Raw genomic sequence first — 14,347 nt, 5'->3', positions numbered from 1 at the left:
GATGGGATTTATTCTTGAGCGATATGACACATTGGCTGTGCAAATGAGCTTGCATCTTCTAGCACCAAGATGCACAGGAAAGCGAGCGGCCGATTTTTCTGCAGCTGGGAAAGACCCTCCTTTCTTGCCCCCTCTCCTTCCAGACAAGAGCTGGTGGTTGAAAACTTATAAGGGAGCCATATCTTCTTAACTGTACTATCTTCCATTAGCAGCTGCACTAATTGTGTTTAAAGGACTGTTGTGCACTGCTGGGACTTGGCTAATGCAGGCAAGCAGTCAATAGTGATGAAATCTGGCAACACAGGAGGCTCCAACAGCAATAATAGCTTCTTTCAATACTGCTACACTTGGGACTGCTAGTTCCTGAGCTTTCCCATAGCAGCCATTGGTACCCTAAAAAGTGTGGGGAGTTTTTTCTGTGCTTTGCCTTTGTGGAGCCATGGCCACATTCTTCAAAGAGGAAAGATATGTGCAACTGCCTTCCTCTTTTCTGACCTAATACAGTAAGTAACCTAACAGCTACCAATTATCAATATAGCTACATCTATTTCTATATATGCTTGTGGAGAGAATTTTATGACTTTGGTAGGTTTCAAATGCTGAAAGCTTGTTTTTTGGGCAGGGACCTATTCCACAGTTGGCTGTCAATAGTTTTATAGATAGAAAGGACTAAAAATATCTTGTTGGGCCATGGCTCAGGTTATGGAATTCACCAACCCCTTGTCAAAGAATAATATAATTGCTTTTTTTGCCATCAAGTCACAGCTGACTTACGGCAACCCTCCAGGACTTTCAAGGCAAGAGCAAGGCAAAGGCCTGACCACCTCTCTTGGCATTTTGTCCACTAACTGGCCAGACTGAACACCCAAACTGAACATGGTTACTATATCAATCTCAAGACAAGCAGTAAAATCAGTAGACTCTAATATGGAGAGCTGGGTTTGATTCCCTACACCTCCACATACAGCCAGCTGGGTGACATTGGGCTAGTCACAGTCTTGTTAGAGCTGTCCTTACAGCAGGTCTCTCAGAGCTCTCTCAGCTTCTACCTCACAGGGTGTCTGTTCTGGGGCGAGGAAGGGTAAGAGGGTTGTAAACTGCTTTGGGACTCCTTTGAGTAGTGAAAAGGGGTAGAAAAAATTAGGTCTTTTCCACATTATTAATCTTGGGGTTGCTTTTGTCTAATGTTACTCTATTTTCTAAAGCAATTTAGGCTGTTGGTCATTGTGACCTTCTCTAGCAATAGGTTCCATAGGCTAAATATGCTTTTAAGGATTCTTTTAATTTTTCTTTGAGCCTGTTACTTTAAAATGCTACTTCTATAGTTTCAGAGCAAATAACCTTCCAATTTTTTCCTGACATTTCTTATGGTTTATGTGCCAATCCTCTGCCCTTTCAGTTGTGTAGTTGCAGTCTTACCCTGGCTAAATTGTCCCAGCTGATACCTCACGTTATCATTGTTGCTGTTGGTTCTACTTTTGGAATAGCTAAGACTGCAAGTTATCCTCATTGTATACCAACAGGTCCAATGATGATGGTATGGCGCTTGCTTGCTTGTATTCTGGGACAGATTGAAAATACCTCTTCACACTCTGACCTGTTTCAGTGTCTCTCATTATATAGGCTTACTCATCCAACAGTTTGTCCTGATCAGTCCACTCAAATAATTTCATTTTCAGGTTGCATTTGTGTATTTCAGACATAAATCACATAGGGAAAATACTAGGTATACAATGCTTTTTTAAAGTAAGTGCTCAGTGTTCCATGTGGTTCCAGTAATTCTTGCCGTAGTCCTGTAAGAAAGACTAGTATACTATTACAATCAATTCCCTTAATGCCTACTGTAATGTCAGATTTTAAAAAGGCATTATTAATCTTAATTTTGAATGCAGTACATAGTATAGCCCTTGTATATCCAAAGTACCTCATATTGTTACAGTATAGCTCAGCTTATCACACAGCCTGAGCTGCATTACAATATTTGAGTTTTGAACATTTCTGGCATGAGCCAGAAATGAATGTATAGACACCGTTATGTGGAATCATACCAGGCTTGAAGAATGTCATCCACCACAACCCATAGTTGGTTTGATTCACGGCTAGTATTCCACTTTGATTTAGCAGTAGCTAAATAGTACTGTTGGCTTTTTGCAACATGTTGCACTCTGGCTTTTAATCCTTCTAGATATCTGAACATCAGATTCAGGATGATTTATTAGCAGTGGGGAAAAATCACTCCCTTGCATGGATGCTTTAGGCTGATCCTGAATTGAGCAGGGGGTTGGACTAGATGGCCTCTATGGCCCCTTCCAACTCATGGTTCTACTAGCCAATAATCCCATTTGTTGTTCTTGACCTGGTTTGCAGCCAAGGCCAAATTAGGCTGCACAGCGGCAGCTCTGTATGTTTGTGTGTGAATGCAGAACTTCCATCCCTGTAAAAGGGTGTTTGTCTCTGATTTTAACAGTGCCTGAGTGCTTTTTCCCTCAAGTAGGCAGTGCCTGTATTGGAAGAGATCTTGACTGGGCAAAATGCTCTTGAAAAGAACCACACTCACATGGAAGGTTCAGCGTCTCTCACCAGAGAGTCCCTTATTGAAATCAGATGTCCTTCCGTTGACTCAATTCCTATAAGGGAACTATTGCATTTAGCACTATATGCTACTTTAAACAGGTCCTCTTTCTAGGGATCAATCCCTTTTCTTACTGCAAAGTGACCAAATATGCTTTTCTGTCCTTTCCCCTTTGCTTGGCTTCATCGCTAATCACCTTTTGCAAATGTAAAAGCTTGGTGGTAATTGGTATGAAGGTGGGTTTTCTATCTAGCCCCATTACTGTTAAAGCAGCCTAAAGTCTTTCCTGCTAGGACAGCTAATTTGAGCCTGGGGATGGAGCCATGATCCAATTAGTGTGGATTACTGGTCCTCTGCCATCCATTAATGTGGCTATGGGAACCTTTGAGACCCATCTTCCCAATCACCTGTGAGTCAGAGAGCATTCTCTGCCTTGAGCTAATTTAATCAGCACTGAATTGTTTGGTTCTTTCCTACAAGGTCTGAGCAAATCTCCTGCTGTGCAGTTCTGTAGGGCAAGGAGTTGGGTGCTGCTGGAGTGCTCCAAAGAGGCTGTGAAGAAGTTAGCAACTGGAGCCAGCAATTCCAATTTGCACATTTGGAAGCAGCACAAAATGTAAAACTCCCAAGGATCCTATATTTCCTAAAGCCAAGCTTCTACCAGCCACTTACTGGAAATGTGCATAGCTGTTGCCAAAAATAAATGGAAGATGCATCAATCTGTAGTATAGTCTGTAGTATTATAAATTCAGTAGGAATTTATTTGGATCAGATAAAAGGGGAATCCAGGGGCATTTCAAAAGAATTCGGAAAATCTGAATTTATTCCTGTGAAGTTTTCATAAATCAGAGCTAGCTCTGTCAGATGCTGGAATAAATTTTTAGTCTTTAAGGTGCCATTGGGCTTGGGTTTCATTTTGCTGCTGCTACACACAAACAGGGTGTGACCTTGTTTGTTGGTCTGCCTTTGTGAAGTTGTTCTAAATTCTGTTTTAAGTGATTATTGGGGACAGTGGTCAGATGAAACGAAGGAGAGGGTTATTCTTTTGCTGGATCATAAGACGGGGAGAGAATTTCAAAGTTGCATATGTGGCTGTGCCCCCTGCCTCCCCACTGTAGCTTCAGAAGAATCCTGGGAGGTAGATGAGGCTGAAATATTATGATAAACTTAAAGCTACCTATGGAGCTCTCTGCTCCGGGGCGGGGATTTGAGCACTCCTATAACACAGTCCTATAACACAAACTCCTATTCCATTTGTATCCAAAAAATGAGCATGCACACAGAAACTTACATGTGGTATAAAACGTTGTTGGCTACTGTTTCAGACCAACATGGCTACACAACCTGAATCCCTGTTCTATTCGTGCATGTGCCTCAAGACAGGTAGTATATGTAGGAATGGAGGACTACGATAAATATTTTTTCTTATGCTTAAAAAGATTTAATGCTAACATTTCATCTCTTACATGCAAAACAGCATCTATTTGTATAAAGCTATGATGATGGCCCTCCCCATTAACTATTGCTTTTTGTGCTCCAATATTTCCATGTATTTCCATGTGCAGGGAAAAAGAAGCACTGTGGCAAAACAGGCTAGAGATGAGCTGTCCTGTCTTGGCATGAACTGCTGCTTTCTTTCTCAGGCAAATAAAGGAAATGGAGGCAATGGTAAGTCTAAAGTTGAGCCGAGGAATAGTGTTTGATAAACCAGTTTAACAAAGTGGCTGTCCTGCTCTATGGATATTTAAAAGTGCATCCTCAATTCATAGGGACTTGCTCTGAGGAGTGCTGTCAGATTTGTTCATGACTGATACCCATTTGACTTTGCTGCTTGCATTAGGTTCAGAAGATAAAAATGAGCACAGTTGACTTTTCACTCCTAATTATTTTCCCCTATTATACATATAAATCATCTGCTTCAGGTCACTGGATAACAACTTGACCTTCTCAGGCTTCCAGTCTGGTTTTAATCCGAAAGCATAATTATATTTATACTTGGGGCAGTTTCTAAAGATCGGTGGCCTGATTAGCTCCACCTCATTCTCGTTCTGTATTCCGGTAAGAGAGTTTTATAGATGCAAACAACTTTCAAGCCTCCATAAGGTATGTTTATTGAGCTTATGTTTATACTTCCATGAGGGAAGTTAAATCTCTGCTTTGGGAAAACACTGTCCTGGGTGACAGAAAATGCTCCATACTTTTTCCTGTATATATCTTGTCCTCATAGCTGTTGAAATATCTTCATCTTTAGTCTTCCTTAAAACGCTCCTAAAAAGGCTCTTTAGACTTCCTCAAAAAGCTCTACTACTGGCCCAGAATTAATATTGTAAGGACATGTCTTTAAAAAAATCTTTGTCAAACTCCTTACGGCTTCTAGCCCCATCTCCAAAAGGAAGCAAGGTCAGCCCTGATTCTTGGATGGGAGACCCCCAAGGAAGCAGAGACAGGCAAGGGGAAACCCACTTCTGGATGCCTTTTGCCTTGAACACCCATGGGGCTAACAACTCAGCTGTGCAGAAATACATCTGTGAATAATGATTGGCAGGCACAGTGGTGAAAGTGCCACCTCCAATTTCTTAGCATAATTATTGCCCGTATTAAGTCCCCATCTAGTGGCCAAAAATAAAATAGCCCCCCATATCATTACCTCATAATGTAAAAAACTTGTCCCATAATTATACTTCAGTATGTATATAAACCTGCAAGACTCTGTTTGCTGGTACATATGCACAGATAATTTACAAGCATGTCATCTTACTCCTGCTTGTCTTGATACAGATACAGAGTTTATGTGTGCTACTGCTACAATCTGCATAACCATCTATGTGGCAGCAACATGAAAAATCATGTATGTGGGGGGGGGGACCCATAATCCTAAAATACCTGCAGCTGCCTATGACAGGAATTTCAAGCAGCTGTCATTAACCTAATAAATTTCATTAGGAAAGGCATGATGAATATAAATAAAAGCCAATGTGGTGTAACAATTAAAAGCGTGGACTCTATAATCTGGAGAACTGAGTTTGATTCCCCACTCCTCCCTCTGAAGCCTGTTGGGCGACCTTGGACAGTTCTCTCAGAACTTTCATCCCCATCTACCCTAACAATGTGCCTGTTGTGGGGAGAGGAAGGGAAGGTGATTGTAAATCGCTGTGAGACTCCTTATGGTAGAGAAGAGCAGGGTATAAAAACCAACTCATCTTCACAAATGACTTCTGGACTTTCTGGGCATCCTTTCAGATGCTGATGGTCTTGAGATTTCAACCTAGTGAATAGAAATGTTTAAAATCTTATGGGCTTAAGGATTACGTGTTCTATTTAAAAGGAAACATAGCAACATCACAACCAATGGCAGCATAGGGTTTTTCCCCCCCGTTTGAGCTGAGCCTGAGCCCTGTAGTATCTGAAACAACAGTAAAAAAAATGTATTTAAATGCATACTGCATTAAGCCCACAGTTCATGTGCATGAGTAGTCTTTCCAACAACATACAGCTAGATGCCTCAGGCTAGCCCACAAATAAGTTCATGGCAACAACCTTCACATAAACACATGAAGTGGTCTTATACTGAATCAGATCATTGGTCCATCATTGTCAATATTGTCTGTTTAGACTGACAGAAGCACTTCAGGATCTCAGAAAAGAGGTCTTTCACGTTACCTATTACTAGGCCCTTTAACTGGAGATGTTGGGGACTGAACCTCGGACACAGATACTCTACCACTGAGCCATGTACCTTCTTCCCTGCTGTTTCTCTCCCTCCATCCCCCCTGTAACTCAGTGTCATCCTAACTTTGAACACAGAGATTCTATCTAGTGATAGACCTCCTTTAAAAGTATCTAAACAACGAGCCCATGCTGTAGCACTGGATTTCAAAGATATTACAAAGCAGTGTGAAATAGTTCCATTTGTCATGTATGGGTGTACTTTTCAATTTCCTGGCTTTGGCTTTGTCAGATCTGGGGGAAAGACTTGTAACCAAACTTCAAGTTCCAACACAGCCCAGTAACAATAACAATAAAACTCAGATCTACAGATTAAAAAATAAACTAGACATATGTTTGGTATAAATATTGCTAAATTTCTGAATTAGGTGTCATATTAAGAGCTTTAACTTGTATGCGAAGCACATCATGAGAAAGGCGGGGTTAGCTGAGTCACAAATTGGGATCAAGATTGCAGGGAGAAATATCAACAACCTCAGATATGCAGATGATACCACTCTATAATGGCAGAAAGTGAAGAGGAACTAAAGAGCCTGTTGATGCGGATGAAGGAGGAGAGTGCAAAAGTTGGCTTGAAACTCAACATCAAGAAAACGAAGATCATGGCATCCGGTGCTCTCAATTCCTGGCAAATAGATGGGGAAGAAATGGAGATAGTGACAGATTTTATTTTCCTGGGCTCCAAGATCACTGCAGATGGGGACTGCAGCAAAGAAATTAAAAGACGCTTGCTCCTGGGGAGGAAAGCTATGGCAAATCTAGACAGCATCCTGAAAAGCAGAGACATCACCCTGCCAACAAAAGTGCGTTTAGTCAAGGCTATAGTATTCCCACTTGCGATGTATGGCTGTGAAAGCGGGACCATAAGGAAGGCCGAGCGTCAAAGAATTGATGCTTTTGAACTCTGGTGCTGGAGAAGACTCTAGCGAGTCCCTTGGACTGCATGGCGAACAATGCTGTGAGCGATTGAGGGCAAAAGAAGAAGGGGACGACAGAGAATGAGGTGGCTGGATGGAGTCACTGAAGCAGTCGGGGTGGACTTAAATGGACTCTGGGGAATGGTAGAGGACAGGAAGGCCTGGAGGATCATTGTCCATGGGGTCGTGATGGGTTGGACACGACTTCGCACCCAACAACAACAACAACAATTAAGAGCTACCTCCCTAAGATATCTATGATTATGCACTTACAGGCTTTTGACAAGGTTCCCCATGATCTTCTGATGGGTAAACTGGAGGACTGTAGACCAGTGGTTCTCAACCTTGGGGTCCTGACCCCAAGTTAGATTGCCTGGCCCCTTCCGCGGGGTCACCAGGTTAGTTGCCGTGGAGGCGGCGGCAGTAGTGGCAGGTGGTGGACAGCTGTGGGGGGTCGTGGCAGCGACCAGCGGTGGCGCCACAGCACTGGTCGTCTCCATGCTGCCTTGATTGTTCTGCGCCTGTGTGCCCACCATTGCCGTGGCAGTTGGGATTGCGGCCGTAAGGTGGTTAAGAACCACTGCTGTAGACTAGATTTCCAAATGGCTAGGTGGATAGGGAACTGGTTAGAAACCCATACCCAAAGAGTGGTTGTTAATGGTATTTTATCAGAGTTGAGGGAGGTGAGCAGTGGAGTGCCACAGGGCTCAATACTGGGTCTGGTACTTTTCAACATTTTTATCAACGAGAGGAATTCCTCATTAAATTTGTGGATGACACCAAATTGGGAGGAGTAGCAAACATCCCAGAAGATAGAGTTCTACAAGATCAGAATATGCTGGAAAAGTGGGCAAATGAGAACCATAGAGGCTCAGATCACGAAGGTAACCTGTACAGCATATTTCCATCTGCTACTAGCGCCCTACCTGTCCTCAGACCACCTGGCCACTGTGATCCATGCAATGGTCACTTCCAAACTGGACTTCTGTAACTCACTCTATGTAGGCCTACCCTTGTCTCTTTAGCTGGTTCAGAATGCAGCAATCAAGGTCCTTACTAGGACTACTTGGAGGCTCACATTCAGCCAGTATTGAAACAACTGCACTGGCTACCAATTTGCTTCCAGATCAAGTTCAAGGTTCTGGTTTTAACCTTCAAGGCTATACACGGCCTGGGTCCTACCTATCTGAGGGACCGCTTGTCTGCTCATGCTCTCCGTAGGGCTCTCCGCTCTGCGGGTAGGAATCTGTTGGTTGTCCCTGGCCCCCGGGAAATCTGCCTAGCCTTGGCCTCAGCCTGGTAGAATGAGCTCCCGGAAGAGGTAAGGGCCCTGATGGAGCTACCTAAGTTCTGCAGGGCCTGCAAGACAAAGCTCTTCCATCAGGCATTTGGTTGAGGCTGGGGAGGGGGGAGGGAGGAGATTGACTGCAGTTTTGATCAGGGGTCCCACCCTAGCTGAGCATCCCTGTAATATAATAACTAGTGCTGATTTTGTTTGGCTGGACATAGCAGATTTGATCTGGGGTAGATTGTTTACACCATCTGTGGGTTACTATATGTATTGTTTACTGTTTTACTGGAGGTTTTATGGGCTATTTGTTTATGGTCTTAATTGTTACTCGCCTCGAGGCGACCAAAGTTGTGAGAGGCAAGATATAAATCCAAGTATAAAAAATTAAAATTAAAAAATCACAAGATGTCATAGTCCCACTGTATACTGCATTGGTCAGACCCCACCTAGAGTATTGTGTGCTGTTCTGGAGACCTCACTTCAAAAGGGACATAGTCAAAATTGAGAGGGTTTAAAGGAGAGTGATGAGAATGATCTAGTGCCTAGGGACCAAGATCTATGAGAAAAGGCTTGAGGGATTTGGAAATGTTCAGCCTGGAGAAGAGGAAGTTGAGAAGGGACGTGATTGCTGGCTTTAAGTATTAGAGGAGGGCAGGGAAAGGTTCCTGTTGGCAGCAGAGGATAGGATCTGCAGTAATGGCTTTAAACTACATGGAGAACAATATTACTTAGATATCAGGGAAAAATTTTTTCACAATTAGAGTAGTTCACCTGTGGAATCGATGGCCTAAGGACCTTATGAGTTTTTGTAGTAGTCATAAAAAATACCAGTGTTTTCCCCCACTCACAAGATCAATTATATCCTAAAGACTTCTGCTCCCTTGTACTGGCTAATGTTAGCATGTTTACTCAAGGCTTTTGCACATCTGACCATGATGCATCTTGAGTGTAGCTTTATTATGTTACAGCTTTAACTGACAGGGCTATGTGGTACTGTGGAGAGGAAAGAAAGGGCCTGAGGCTCAAGGAGAGGGAAAAGGGAAGTTGAAAATATCCCCAGGACATCCTGTTATGGTCCAGCTTAGTTTCCTCAGGAGGACACTAAGGATGATGACTTGGATGTGTCTTAGGTCTGGCAGCCATTTTGTTTTGCTTTACTAGCCTCTTGGAGAAAAGACTCCCTCCCCCACAAGTGCAGTTTGTCATGCCACAGTGGTTCTGGGGTTGAAAAGCATCACTTACTGTAATAATCTACATAATTTTAATGGTAAATATAAAGGTGTAAAAGAAAGTGCTTAACATTTGCCTGAGCTGTCAATGGACTTTAAAATCTTTAAAGGAACATCTTAAATGAAGGCAGTCAAATGTGTGCTCTGCTATTTGTCTACCAACATGGTAGGGTCCCTTTCATAGTAAAATAGAGACACTTGGATTCTCAGATTTAACCAAAGTGTAGTTAAATAAGGAAGAAGCTGAAACTGCCTGGCACAAAGGAGCAATCAGTATTAAAGCTATACAATAGAGAAGAAATTCTACCCTTATTTGGCTTATTTAAATAAAAAGGAAAATTCCCTCTCTTAATATAGATGAGTTGAGAAAAAGGTTTTATACTTTATAGAAAAGGAAGGACAGCCCATTTAGAGGACACACTGCTAAATAATGTCATATCACCATATCACAGGACAAATCGCCATATCACAGGACAAACATTTCAATTGATGTTACCATGTTTACAATGATACCCAGCTTAGGGTCCCTGGTTGTGCTACTTGCAGTTAGCCTAAGTCAGAAGGAAGAAGGACATCACATGATAAGCCTGCCAATCTCTGTGGTTTGAGATCAATTGTCTTCCTGAACTTTGTTTCCACGTCAGGTATGACTCTAACTCTGCACAGTTACACTGAGCACATGTGCAACCAATGGGACAGGGGAAAAGCCGCAATGGGCCAGAATGGGCATTAAACAAACAAGAGAACCAAAAAAATTAGTGGGATGCATTACTGAAACACGAGAGCAATATTTTAGAAATGAAAAGGTGGAAATCCTGCACATTTATTAACCCTTATCAGGCCAAAAAGCTTCCAGAACGCCCTGGAACAGGCCAGAATGGGCATTAAACAAACAAAAGTACAGCAAAAAAACCCAGCAGGATTAATTACAAACACTCACCATTTTGCTGACGCTGGAATACGGGGGTGGTTGTTGTTGTTAGGTGCGAAGTCATGCCCAACCCATCGCGACCCCATGGACAATGATCCTCCAGGCCTTCCTGTCCTCTACCATTCCCCGGAGTCCATTTAAGTTTGCACCTACTACTTCAATGACTCCATCCAGCCACCTCATTCTCTGTCGTCCCCTTCTTCTTTTGCCCTCAATCGCTCCCAGCATTAGGCTCTTCTCCAGGGAGTCCTTCCTTCTCATGAGGTGGCCAAAGTATTTCAGTTTCATCTTCAGGATCTGGCCTTCTAAGGAGCAGGCAGGGCTGATCTCCTCTAGGACTGACCGGTTTGTTCACCGTGCAGTCCAAGGGACTCGCAAGAGTCTTCTCCAGCACCAGAGTTCAAAAGCATCAATTCTTTGACGCTCAGCCTTCCTTATGGTCCAACTTTCACAGCCATACATTGTAAATGGGAATACCATAACCTTGACTGAACGTACTTTTTTTAGCAGGGTGATGTCTCTGCTTTTTAGGATGCCGTCTAGATTTGCCATAGCTTTCCTCCCCCAGGAGCAAGCGTCTTTTAATTTCTTTGCTGCAGTCCCCATCTGCAGTGATCTTGGAGCCCAGGAAAATAAAATCTGTCACTATCTCCATTTCTTCCCCATCTATTTGCCAGGAATTGAGAGGGCCGGATGCCATGATCTTCGTTTTCTTGATGTTGAGTTTCAAGCCAACTTTTGCACTCTCCTCCTTCACCCACATCAACAGGCTCTTTAGTTCCTCTTCACTTTCTGCCATTAGAGTGGTATCATCTGCATATCTGAGGTTGTTGATATTTCTCCCTGCAATCTTGATCCCAATTTGTGACTCATCTAACCCCGCCTTTCTCATAATGTGCTTTGCATACAAGTTAAAGCTCTTAATATGACACCTAATTCAGAAATCTAGCAATATTTATACCAAACATATGTCTAGTTTATTTTTTAATCTGTAGATCTGAGTTTTATTGTTATTGTTACAGGGCTGTTTGTGTTGGAACTTGAAGTTTGGTTACAAGTCTTTCCCCCAGATCTGACAAAGCCAAAGCCAGGAAATTGAAAAGTACACCCATACATGACAAATGGAACTATTTCACACTGCTTTGTAATATCTTTGAAATCCAGCTTAGTATGCTATGCATACAAGTTAAATAGGCAAGGTATACAGCCTTGCTGAACTCCTTTCTCAATTTTGTACCAATCAGTGATTCTATGCCCGGTTCTCACTGTTGCTTCTTGACCTGCATATAGATTTCTCAGGATACAAATAAGATGCTCTGGTATTCCCATCTCTTTAAGAACTTGCCACAATTTGTTGTGCTCCACACAATCAAAGGCTTTAGCATAGTCACTGAAGCAGAAGTAGATGTTCTTCTGGAACTCCCTAGCTTTCTCCATGATCCAGCGTAAGTTGGCAATTTGATCTCTAGTTCGTCTGCCTCTTCGAAATCCTGCCTGTACTTCTGGAAGTTCTCGGTCCACATATTGCTGGAGCCTAGCTTGTAGGATTTTGAGCATAACTTTGCTAGCATGAGAAATGAGTGCAATGGTGCGGTAGTTTGAACATTCTTTCGCATTGCCCTTCTTTGGGATTGGAATGTAAACCGACCTTTTCCAATCCTGTGGCCATTGTTGAATTTTCCAAATTTGCTGGCATATTGTGTGTAGCACTTTTACTGCATCGTCTTTTAAGATTTTGAATAGTTCAACTGGAATGCTATCACCACCACTAGCTTTATTGTTGCTCAGACTTCCTAAGGCCCATTTGACTTCACATTCCAGGATGTCTGGCTCCAGGTCAGTAACTACCCCATCGTGGTTATCAGGGATGTTAAGCTCGCTCTTGTATAGTTCTTTTGTATAATTTTGCCACCTTTTAAAAATCTCTTCTGCTTCTCTGAGGTCCCTACCATTTTGGTCCTTTATCATACCCATCTTTGCATGAAACGTTCTCTTCATATCTCCAATTTTCTTGAAAAGATCTCTGGTCCTCCCCATTCTATTGTTTTCTTCTATTTGTTTGCACTGTTCATTTAAGAAGGCATTCTTATATCTTCTAGCTTTTCTCTGGAATTCTGCATTCAATTGGGTGTATCTTTCTCTTTCTCCCTTGCCTTTCACTTCCCTTCTCTCCTTAGCTATTTGTAAAGCTTCCTCAGACAGCCATTTTGATTTCTTGCATTTCTTTTTCTTTGGGATGGTTTTGGTTGCTACCTCTTATACAATGTAGCGAACCTCCATCCATAGTTCTTCAGGCACTCTATCACATCTAATTCCTGAAATCTATTTGTCACCTCTACTGTATATTCGTTGGGGATATGATTTAGTTCATACCTGAGTGGCCTATTTTTTTGGCGTTGCATATAGAAGGTGTTGTAGGGCTTCATAGAACTGGTCAACTTCATCCTCTTCAGCAGCAGTGGTTGGGGCATAGACCTGGATTACTGTGATGTTGAACGGTTTGCCTTGGATTCGAACTGAGATAATTCTGTCATTTTGGGGATTGTATCCCAAGACTGCTTTTCCTACTCTCTTATTGATTATGAAGGCTACTCCATTTCTTCTGCGAGATACTTGTCCACAGTAGTATACCTGATGGTCATCTGAATTAAATTCATCCACTCCTGTCCATTTTAGTTCACTGATTCCTAAAATGTCGATGTTCAGTCTTGTCATCTCTTGTTTAACCACATCCAACTTGCCTTGATTCATGGATCTGACGTTCCAGGTTCCTATGGAATAAAAATCTTTACAGCATCGGACTGTCTTTTCACCTCCAGTTACTTCCACAACTGAGCGTCCTTTCGGCTTTGGCCCAGTCGCTTCATTCATTCTGGAGCTACTTGTACTAGTCGTCAGCTCATCCCTGGTAGCATACTGGACACCTTCCGACTTGAGGGGCTCATCTTCCGGCGTCATATAGTTTTGCCTTTTGGAACTGTCCATAGAGTTTTTATGGCAAAGATCCTGGAGTGGTTTGGCATTTCCTTCTCCAGTGGATCACCCTTTGTCAGAGCTCTCTGCTATGATCTGTCTGTCTTGGGTGGCCCTGCACGGCATAGCTCATAGTAGCTTCACTGAGCTACGCAAGCCCCCTTGTCACGACAAGGCAGCGATCCTTGAAGGGGGGGGGGAATACAGGGGACAGCACTTCAATAGCTGATCTCCTTTCTCTTGGGTCACAGACAGAGGGTGGCAATTGGAGAGAGACAACTGAATCACTGCAAACTAACATGCAGAATTCCACATGGGGCGGTCCTCTCCAATTCTTTTGATATCTTTATGCACACTCTCATACAGCTGGTGTGGAAATTTAAACTTGGGTGACATCAATATGTAGATGACACCCAGCTCTTCCTCCTGGTGGATGGCCACCCTGATTCTCTCTCAGAAGCTTTAGCCAGATTTCTGGAAGCTGTGACGATTTGGCTCAAGCTGAGGCGTCTGAAGCGGAACCTTTCGAAGACAGAGGTCCTATGGCTAGGTAGAAAGGGTCCAAGTGAGGAAGTGCGACTAACCAACTTGGATGGACTGCAACTACCAGTGACCCATTCTGCCAGAAATTTGGGCATGATCCAAGATTCCTCCCTTTATATGGAGGCATAAGTCACAAAAGCAGCATGGCTGGTATTTTTCCATCTG

Source organism: Paroedura picta, chromosome 2, assembly GCF_049243985.1.
Source record: "Paroedura picta isolate Pp20150507F chromosome 2, Ppicta_v3.0, whole genome shotgun sequence".
NCBI lineage: Eukaryota > Metazoa > Chordata > Lepidosauria > Squamata > Gekkonidae > Paroedura > Paroedura picta.
Note: the sequence above shows the minus strand (reverse complement) of the source record.